This window comes from Rhinopithecus bieti, unplaced genomic scaffold (assembly GCF_001698545.2).
Source record: "Rhinopithecus bieti isolate Rb0 unplaced genomic scaffold, ASM169854v2 scaffold_48387, whole genome shotgun sequence".
Lineage (NCBI taxonomy): Eukaryota > Metazoa > Chordata > Mammalia > Primates > Cercopithecidae > Rhinopithecus > Rhinopithecus bieti.
Window position 1 is genome coordinate 1423854 of NW_016819911.1, and position 10197 is coordinate 1434050.

At 39.6% G+C, this 10197-nt stretch overlaps 1 protein-coding gene across 1 annotated transcript in view; it reads right to left on the reverse strand.

The window, feature by feature from the left end:
- Positions 1–10197, reverse strand: part of PRDM5 (PR/SET domain 5) — a 233986-nt gene that overhangs the window by 169836 nt on the left and 53953 nt on the right.

The window sequence follows — 10197 nt, forward strand, 5'->3', positions numbered from 1 at the left end:
TCTCTACTAAAAAAATACTAAAAAACTAGCCGGGCAAGGTGGCGGGCGCCTGTAGTCCCAGCTACTCGGGAGGCTGAGGCAGGAGAATGGCATAAACCCGGGAGGCGGAGCTTGCAGTGAGCTGAGATCCGGCCACTGCACTCCAGCCCAGGCGACAGAGCGAGACTCTGTCTCAAAAAAAAAAAAAAAAAAGAAAAAAAAAATTATTCTCTAAAAGTAAAATTTTATTCATAAAATAAGAAATTGATCTCTACTTGTTCCTAAAAGATTTTGTTTCCTCACTCAGAACCTGACTAAAGCTCTCATGTCCTAACAATCAAATGGGAACAGAAGGACTAACTCAGAAGAGCCCGTACACCCATGTTGTACACACTTCTCTCTTACTATAGGTCATTTTTGATAATTTTGCCAAAAGGCTCATGCTGCCAGAAGGTAGGATCACTGACATAGCAATATCTCCCTGCTACAGACACAGCTGTGTCTAACATCAATAACTGCTCTGGCAACAAAAGATCTGGCAAGGAATGCCATCCAAATCTAGAACACAAATATTGCAGCAGCAGATGTTTTCTACAAAGAAAACTGGGGCTTCTTCCCTTGACGTGATTTTCTTACAGCATTAAGTGCCTGGACCAAAGGAACGGAAATGAGAGCTGCACGGGAACCTTTCAAGAAAGGAATTTGGGAAACTCCAAGTGGGGAGGAATTCTTCAGGAATGTTGTCTTTTCCAGAGATATGGGACTTAATGGTCTGTCTGGGTCCAAGGACTCCACCACTCAGGGCATTTAATCATCACTCTCAAATCTCCTCACTCTGAGAAAAACACATGGCCTGTTTAGGAAGAACACAGACAGACACTGAGATTATTCAGTCCTTGCCATTGCTGAGTCAGCCTTGATATCAGTCCTGCTCCAACTCTAGCATCACAAAATCCTAAAACTGCATTTGTGATTTGTTCTCCTGTAGGACAATCTGATATCTCATTCCCAACCAAGCTTTTAAGTGACTGGGTTACCACTAGCTGCTCTACACCCCATGGAGTCACTCTACTCATCAAACGCTTTCTTCAATCCTGACATTTTGGTGACAGGGTCATAGTCATGCACAGTTGGATTTGCTCGAGATCAGATGACTGCTAGCCCAGATCCTTGCCAGCTGGCACTCCCTAACCCTCAACATGTCCACAGTTCCACTCCTCTAAGACGGGTAACCCGAATGGTGAATTATAGTTCCTGGTCATCACTTACACTGTCCTCATACACTGATATCCTGGATTCTCATCTACTCTAGAAATTCAGTCTCACTCAAACCTGCTTCTAATTCTCTGCCTCTTCCTGACCAAGAGTATCCACCAGGACTTCTCCAGCCTGACTCAGCCCCCACACCCAGCAGAGCTTCCTCAACTTTTCTTAAGATGTCAAGAAAAACTTTTAGATTTGGGGCATGTTACAACAATCAATGACCCACTATTTGAATATCAATAGTATTTTATAATTGACTCTTTTCTATATTAACTCAAAATCTATCTTCAAATTCATCTTTCACACTATTGCCAGAGTACTCTTTGCAGTTCATCCTTCTCCTCATACCAATGCTGTTTGCCAGAACTCCAAACTCCTTTGCATGACAAAAGAGGCCCTTCACATGCTGACTTGTCTGTCTCAGCTAAGATCACTGTACCTCCTCCCACTTCACTGCACACTTCATTGCACACACACCTGGCCCTGGCCATCTAAGAACGCACATCCACTGCCTGGAGCAGGGGAACAGTGCTTCACACTTTCATCTGAGAGATTCTCACATAAGTCAGATTCCATAAGGATGAAAGATTCCTATGTGGGTCAACATCATGTTACTTTTATAAACATGTGCTTTGCATTTTATACTCGTTTATTCTACGAAAAGTGAAGCATGAAAGAAAAGAAATCTGCTTTAAAAAACAAATAATAATAGTATAACTGCTAACAGTTATTGAGTGTTTATTATGTGCCAGGCACTTTGTTAAACACCTTTATATGTATTATATAATTTACTCCTCAAAACAACTCTATGAGGTAAGTGCTACATATTAACCACCACGTTTAACAGATGAGGGAACTGAAGCAGAAACAGAATGAGTAACTTCCCAAAGGTTTCACAGCTGATACTGGAGGTAGGGACTGAACCAAGACAATCTGATTGCAGAGCCCACCGTGTTATACTACCTTAACACACTCACTACCTTGGTCACTAGTTTGCCAATTGGTAAGCAGAATTCTAAGACTGACTCCCCATAACTCACACCTTTGTATAATGCCTTCCCATTTGAGTATGAAAGGAACCCATGAGTATGATGAGGTATCACTCCTATGATCATGTTATATAGGGATTATCTTTAGGGAGCCCAACCTAATCACATGAGCTCTCTAAAAACAGAGAATTTTCTCTGGCTGATAAGTATAGAAGTTAAAGATATTAAAGCGTGAGAAGGATTTGACGTATTGCTGAGATTGAGGGGCTCACAGGCTGGCCTGAGAGGGGCCATTTGCAGACCTAGGAACTGAAAACAGTCTCTAATCAAAGGCCAGCAATACAGTAAGAACCTAAGTCCTACAATTCAGCCAGCAACCTGAATGAGCTTGGAAGCATATTGATCCTCAAAGCCTCCTAGTAAGAACTCAACCCTGCCACTACCTTGAGCTGACCTTGTAAGACCCTTAAGCAGAGAACCTATCTGGACTTCTCACCCACACAACTGTGAGATTAAAAAAAAAAAAAAAAATGTTGTATAGGGAATATTACTCTTCATAAATTTTAATACTAACTCTTGTGTTACAAATAGAGAAAATCAGTTCCTCTTATAAAATAAAATTTAAAAAACCAAAACACATGTTTCTACATTTCCCATTTCATCTGTTTTCTCCAAATCTTAAAGCTTAAATTATATATATTTTTCATTTATTACTGAATGGTCTGAGTACACTTTCACCAGTGTATATAGAGATATCAAACTTGCATCAATAATTTAACACATAAGGAAACTATTGACCATAAATATTTTTTCTATTGCTTTTTTCACCTCATAAAGACATAATAAACCATTAAATATACAGATGTAGAACACAATAAAGAGAAGAAGTTGGGAAAACTGATGCTCAAAAGGTATTATGTAACTTCAGTTAGAGTTTTTTAAAGTACGCTTACAAATCCGGGGCTTTCCCCAAGGGAGTGTTTTTAATTTTGCAACAAACTACCCTTTAAAATAAGCCATCTAAAATTACAAAGTGACAAAAACACCTTCTTTGTCCAGAGATATCTCACTTCATTGACAGCTGTTAGCAAAAAAGTGAGAAAAACTTGGCCTGAGCACATACAAAAACCCTAATATTAAACTCTAATGACAAGCAAACTGGACCCAACTTCACCTTCCAAATGCGTTCACTGAGTGAAATGGTAACAACATTGGGCTGCTGCCAATGAACTCCTTCAAGACAGATTTTAAATATGGGTATTATCCTGTTCTGTATCATGAATATGCATAATATTTTACTTTCATTAACAGTTTCTTACTGACTCTAACATCTACTGCTTTATTCTCATATTGTAACCCTATTATACTTTCCTTTAATGGTTCTCTCCTATGGAAATATCTATAGTTCTTGGGATTTTTACCTAAACAAGAAGTGGAAATGTTCCTACATAGCATCAGAATTCCTTAATCAGAAGTTTTGGATAGCTGATTTTAAAAAAATTTATTGTAAAAGAAAACATGGTATATATACTGTGTTTATATAACATTTTCCGCAGGGTTTGGGACACCATTCAATAATCAAGCACACTCACATTCCTGCAACGAAATGTATAAATAGTAATGCTAGCCAGGTAGGATAAAACAAAAGCTACAAACAGCTTCACATAATTACAAAAGTCAGGATTTGCTTCTAAACGAGTTATTTTTTTCTAAATGTGGTTTTCAGAGCCTTTTGGATTTCAGATTTCTAGATTAAGGACCTATGAACCTAGATGTTAGAAGGAGTGATTACATAAGACTTTAAAGTCCTTTTCCTCCAGGGAGAAGATATAAACTTAGTAGAATGATGACAGGTCCTCTTGCAATGGTAACAAGGAAAAGTGCAATGCCATAGAGTTAAAGAAAAATCTGTTAATTTATTTGGGACCAAATCTTATGTGTTCTGTCTGTAAAAGGTGGCATGGATAGTAGGTAACACAAAGGAGTATTAGATGATTAAATGTCCTGACACTGCTGTTCAGGACGACTCCTAAGAAAACAGATTTTGTTTCTGGAGAACTAATTCTACACTCTCTTTGACCTATAAATGAAGCCCATAGATAAAAATAAGGCATTTACAGTCTCTTCCATACTTACAAATATTATATTCTTTTCCATGTCACCTGCAATCTACTTATTAACATGCAAATTGGAAACAACTTGCAAGTCCTGGGCAATATATCAACATGGCCCTCCTTTAGGATTTGAAATGTCTGAGATTTAGATTTAAATAAACTACAAGAGTTACTACCGTTAATGGGCAGACAAAAAAAAAAAAAAAAATATAATAATATTTATTAGTTAGCCTATATATGGATGAATATCAGACTTTTAGATAGGATAAATACTACAGTATACAGCCTCTATTATCTAACTGTATCTACTCTCTGTTTTCTCATTGATCTGACAGTTTCTCTTTTAAAAAACATGGATTGTTAAATCAGAAGTTAAAAGGTAGCAAATATACACATCAAAACATTAATCATCTAAGCTGCACAAAAAATTCTTCAAAGTACTTCTGAGTAATCATTTATCATAGGGTAAGGAAATTATAGCCCAAATCATTAAATGGAATTTATTCAAGTCCATGAACATTAATCTTCTTTATATAAAAAGAAAACAAACTTCTCAGGTAGAATATTATGCATACTTTTTCAGCAGTGTTTGGAGAGCCTCCATTGTTCAATGTAGTTACATTCATGCAAGTGGTTTTCACTTGTAGAAAATACCATACCTAGGACGGGCACGGTGGCTCACACCCGTAATCCCAGCACTTTGGGAGGCCGAGGTGGGCGACATCACGAGGTCAGGAGATCGAGACCATCCTGACTAACACGGTGAAACCCCATCTCTACTAAAAATACAAAAGAAAATTAGCCGGGCATGGTGGTGGGTGCCAGTAGTCCCAGCTACTCGGGAGGCTGAGGCAGGAGAATGGTGTGAACTCAGAAGGCGGAGCTTGCAGTGAGCCGAGATCGCACCACTGCACTCCAGCCTGGGTGACAGAGTGAGACTCCGTCCCAACAAAAAAAAAAAAAGAAAGAAAGAAAGAAAATACCATACCTAACTTTTAAAAATTTCATTGAAATCACTTTTTTATGTTAAACATAAATTAGACCTACAATTGGCTGCTAAAACAGACCAAAAGGTAACCTCCTGACAGCTTATATAATCTGATACAAATAAATCAAGCTGCTCATAAAGACACTCATAGCCTGCCTGTTGTTCTCACATTTAATTTAGTACATAAAAACAACAAAAGGTCTTGGCAAACATAAAAATGTAAACTACCCTGAATACAAACAGAGCCTGTGTTGCTATAATATTAAAGAATCAACAGATGGTTGGCATCAGGAGACTGGCACAGATACAGAAAAACTAGAAAGACAAGTAAATAAAAAGGCAAATGTGTAGAAATTGAACAAGGTGTCTTTGATCCTCCTTTGCCATGTTGAAAAAAAAAACTCACATCAACACACAGAGGTCTGGAATCTCTGTTAGCATTTATGCATCTGAGATCTTGCAAAATACTCAGCCTCACTTAACCCATGCATGAACTACAGAATTTGTAAAGCCTGCCAAAGTCTACATGAGAGCACTGTGTAAGGAGACTGCACAGTTCACAAAAGTAAAAAGAAAAAAAAAAAGGAGGAAGTAAAGGAGAGAGGAAGAAGGAGGAAGAAGAGGAGAGGAGGACATGGAGGGAAGAAGCAGAGAGGAGGACTAGGAGAAGAAGGGAGGAGGAACAGCAAGTGAAAGGAGGAGGAGGGAAAAGAGGAAAGCAAGGGAAGATGGAGGAGAAAGAGGACAGGGAGAGGCAGGAAAGAGGAGGGAAGTAGAGAGGCCTGCTGGTCTCAAAGTCTGATTCACCAGGCACATCCCAACCACATTAAAGTTTCTGAGAGCCCTATGACTATTTTATTATCTCAACTGAAAGAAACACTTAAGAAATATTTATGTCTTCTATTATTCCAAAAATCATTAAGCAACTACATGTTAAGCACTATACTAGGCACTAGGACACACAAACAAAAGAACTCTGCCCCATTTTCTTCCATTTGATAAACATCGTTTGCACTAACAAATCAAAGATCAACATCTAGGACCTGCTTGGAAAGAGCTCACAGTCTAGTGGGAGGTGGGGGAACAGCCACCTAGTGGGAGGTGGGGGAAAAACCTCACCTGCCTGACCTTCCTTGGGTATTCAGAGAACAGCAGGGAGAGGCTCCTAAGCCAGCCCAGGAAAAATAATGAGTGAGTACGGATGAGAAAAGAGTTGGCAGTTCAAGTAAAGGGACCAGCAAGAGGAAAGGCACATGTGTGGGTATGAATTAAACATGAAGCTATAAAGAGTCAAGTGTGAGGCAGGAAATTCTAAAGAACAAGGATCAGAGAGGTCCGCAGTGGGTCAGATCTTGGGCTCCATGTGACATTTGGTGGCAGTGTGGAGCAGAGAGTAGCTCAGCATCACCCCTGAGTGGATTCTCGGCAGTCAGGACAGAGTTTCAGATTCTTCCTAAGAAGGAGATCTATTCAGAGTCTAGGTAGGGTTGAGCCTGGGCAGGCAAGAATGACCACCTACTATATGTTAGGGGTTTTGCCTCTAGAACTATGTTTTGTCTATCTTCTCCTACTCTCTTGTGCACAGAAGAAGGTGTCACAGAATGGGTCGTGTATAGATTCATCTTGCCAGATTTCCCCTCCAGTAGAGGACTATCCTTTACAGCCATGCCCCCACCATCATCCAGCCTTTCCTTGAACACCTCCCTCTCCATGTGGGAACAGGGAACACTCTACACTGTGAATTAGCAGGTTTCACAGTTGTACCCTTCTGCCTGCCAGAAAGATTTTCTTCATGTTGATTAGAAACACACTTCTCTCTAGTTCCACATAATGTTTTGTTATTGTTGTTGTTGTTGTTGTTGTTCTGTCATCGAACAGGAAAGCTAAGCCTTCACCATCTTCCACATGACACCATTTTAAATCATATGAAGACAACTATCTGCTTCTGTTCTTCCTCGGGTTGGGCCCCAGTTCCCTCACTGACTGACAGGTCACAGCTTCCAGACCCTTTCTGGGTATGGCTCCCTGTAGTACATCAGATGTTTATCAACTTCCAGGTCTGTGTCTAACAGGCAGATGTTGACACGACCCTCCTGATATGGTCTGACCAGTGCACAGTACCATAGCACTATTCTCTCCTCTAATCTGACCACTCTCTACTTCTTTTATTGCATTCTGAGTTTTTGTTTTTGCTGCCAAATAATATTGCTGACCAAAATGTCCATATAAATCAAGTAAGACATTTGCATATGGGTCAATATTAAGTCTAGTATCCTCCATTGCAAACTTAAAAAATTACACTGATCTACACTGAATTTCATCATATATGCATTTAATCCATCACTCTAGTTACTAAAAGTTTTTTGAATGCTAAGTATCTTAAAATATTGTCTATCCCTCAAATACATTAGGGTGGCTACTATTTAAAAAACAAAAAAAGAAAGTAAGAGTTGGTGAGAATATGGAGAAGTTGGAACCTTTGTGCTGTGTTGATGGGATTGTAAAACAGCACAACTGCTGCTGAAACAGTACAGAGCCAGGCGCGGTGGCTCACGCCTGTAATCCCAGCACTTTGGGAGGCCAAGGTGGGCGGATCATGAGGTCAGGAGTTCAAGACCAGTGAAACCATGTCCCTACTAAAAATACAAAAATTAGCTGGGTGTGATCGCACATGCCTGTAATCCCAGCTACTCAGGAGGCTGAGGAAGGAGAATCGCTTGAACCCGGGAGGCGGAGGTTGCAGTGAGCTGAGAACATGCCTGGCGACATGTCCAGCCTGGGCGACAGAGCGAGACTTTGTCTCAAAAACAAAACAAAACAACAACAACAAAAAACAGTACACAAGTATGATCCAGCAATTCCACTTCTGGGTATAAATCCAAAATAATTCAAAGTGGGATCTCACCGAGACATTTGCAGACCCATATTCACAATAACCAAGAGGAAGAAGCAACTCAAATTTCCACTGAGGAATGAATGGACATTCATTCCTCCCTCTCCATGTGGGAACAGGGAACTCCTGCTCCCTGTTCACATGAATGAACAACAGGTGGTGTATACACACGAAGGATTATTATTCAGCCTTAAAAAGGAAGGAAATCTTATTGCACACTACAGCACAGAAGAATCTTAAAAACATTATGCCAAATGGAATAAGCCAGTCATAAAAAAGGACAAATACTGTATGATTACACTTATATGAGGCGGCTAAAGTCACCAAATCCTTGGAGGCCGAGGCACAAGGATGACTTGAGACCAAGAAATTGAGACCAGTCGGGGCAACATACCAAGACCCGAATCTCTACAAAAAAATAAAAGACAAAAAGTTAGCCAGTGATGGAGGTGCACACTTGTAGTCCTAGCTACTTGGGAGACTGAGCTGGGAGGATGGCTTGAGCATAGGAATTTAAGGCTGCAGTAAACTATGATCACACCACTGTACTGCATCCTGGGTAACACAGTGAGACCCTGTCTCTAAAAAAATAAATAACTAAAGTAGTCAAATTCCTAGAATTTGAAAGTAGAATGGTGATTACCAGGGGAAGGGGGTAGTGAGGAGATAAGATGTTTAAAGGATATAGAGTTTTAGATTTGCAAGATAGAAAAGTTCTGGAGATATGCTTCATAACAATGTAAATATACTTAATCCTACTGAAGTATACACTTAATGCGGTAAGTGTACAGTTAAGATGGTACATTTTATGTTGTGTGTTTCTACCATATTTTTTATTTTTTATTTTTTTAAGACAGAGTCTTACTCTATCACTCAGGCTGGAGTACAGTGGTGCAATCTCTGCTTGCCGCAACCTCTGTATCACAGGTTCAAGCAATTCTCATGACTCAGCCTCCCAAGTAGCTGGGACTACAGACGTGACACCAAACCTGGCTAATTTCTATATTTTTTTGGTAGAGACAGGGTATTCACCATGTTAGCCAAGCTGGTCTCGAACTCCTGACCTGAAGTGATCTACCCATCTCGGCCTCCCAAAGTGCTGGCATTACAGGCGTGAGCCACCACGCCCAGCTCACAATTTTTAAGAAGAGAAAAAAACAGTATCCCCTACCTTCACCCTAATTGTACAGACAGTGGGCTCAAGGTATGTGCTCAATTTTCATGAGTCTTTGATAGAAATAATTGAACAGGAAGAGCCCAGACAGAGCCTGCTTTTCAATTAAAATTCAACACTCCGGCTCTAAGTGCCAACTATCCATCAATACTTCGAAGTTTACTATCACCCAATCCACATTTCTTCATCTCCCACAAAATGTTACAATAGTCATTGTCGAAACATTTCACTCAAATCAAAATTCATTATGTCTATTGGACTCTCCTGGGTTTACATGACCATTAAAAACATTCTACAGATTTCTAGATTTGCCACTGTTCTGAATACTCTCCAACAATATGTAGGTTACTTCATTCCAAAATTTTGTAACTGAAGGACTTCATAATTTCCAAAATCTATTTTTTCCCCACTAGGGGATTCATTTGCCTTTATTTGCCATGATTTCTCAAAAAATAATAGAAAGTTTCTGCAAGAACAGGTACTTATTTTTTCAGTACCCAAGTATATAATTTTTGGGGGATAGTACATAGAAACTATTAAATAGGTGGTTTTAATGGAACAGAATAGAGCCCTCAGAAACAATACCACACATCTACAACCATCTGATTTTTGACAAACCTGACAAAAACAAGAAATGGGGAAAGGATTCCCTATTTAATAAATGGTGCTGGGAAAACTGGCTAGCCATAAGTACAAAGCTGAAACTGGATGCCTTCCTTACTCCTTATACAAAAATTAATTCAAGATGGATTAGAGACTTAAAGGTTAGACTTCATACCATCAAAACCCTAGAAGAA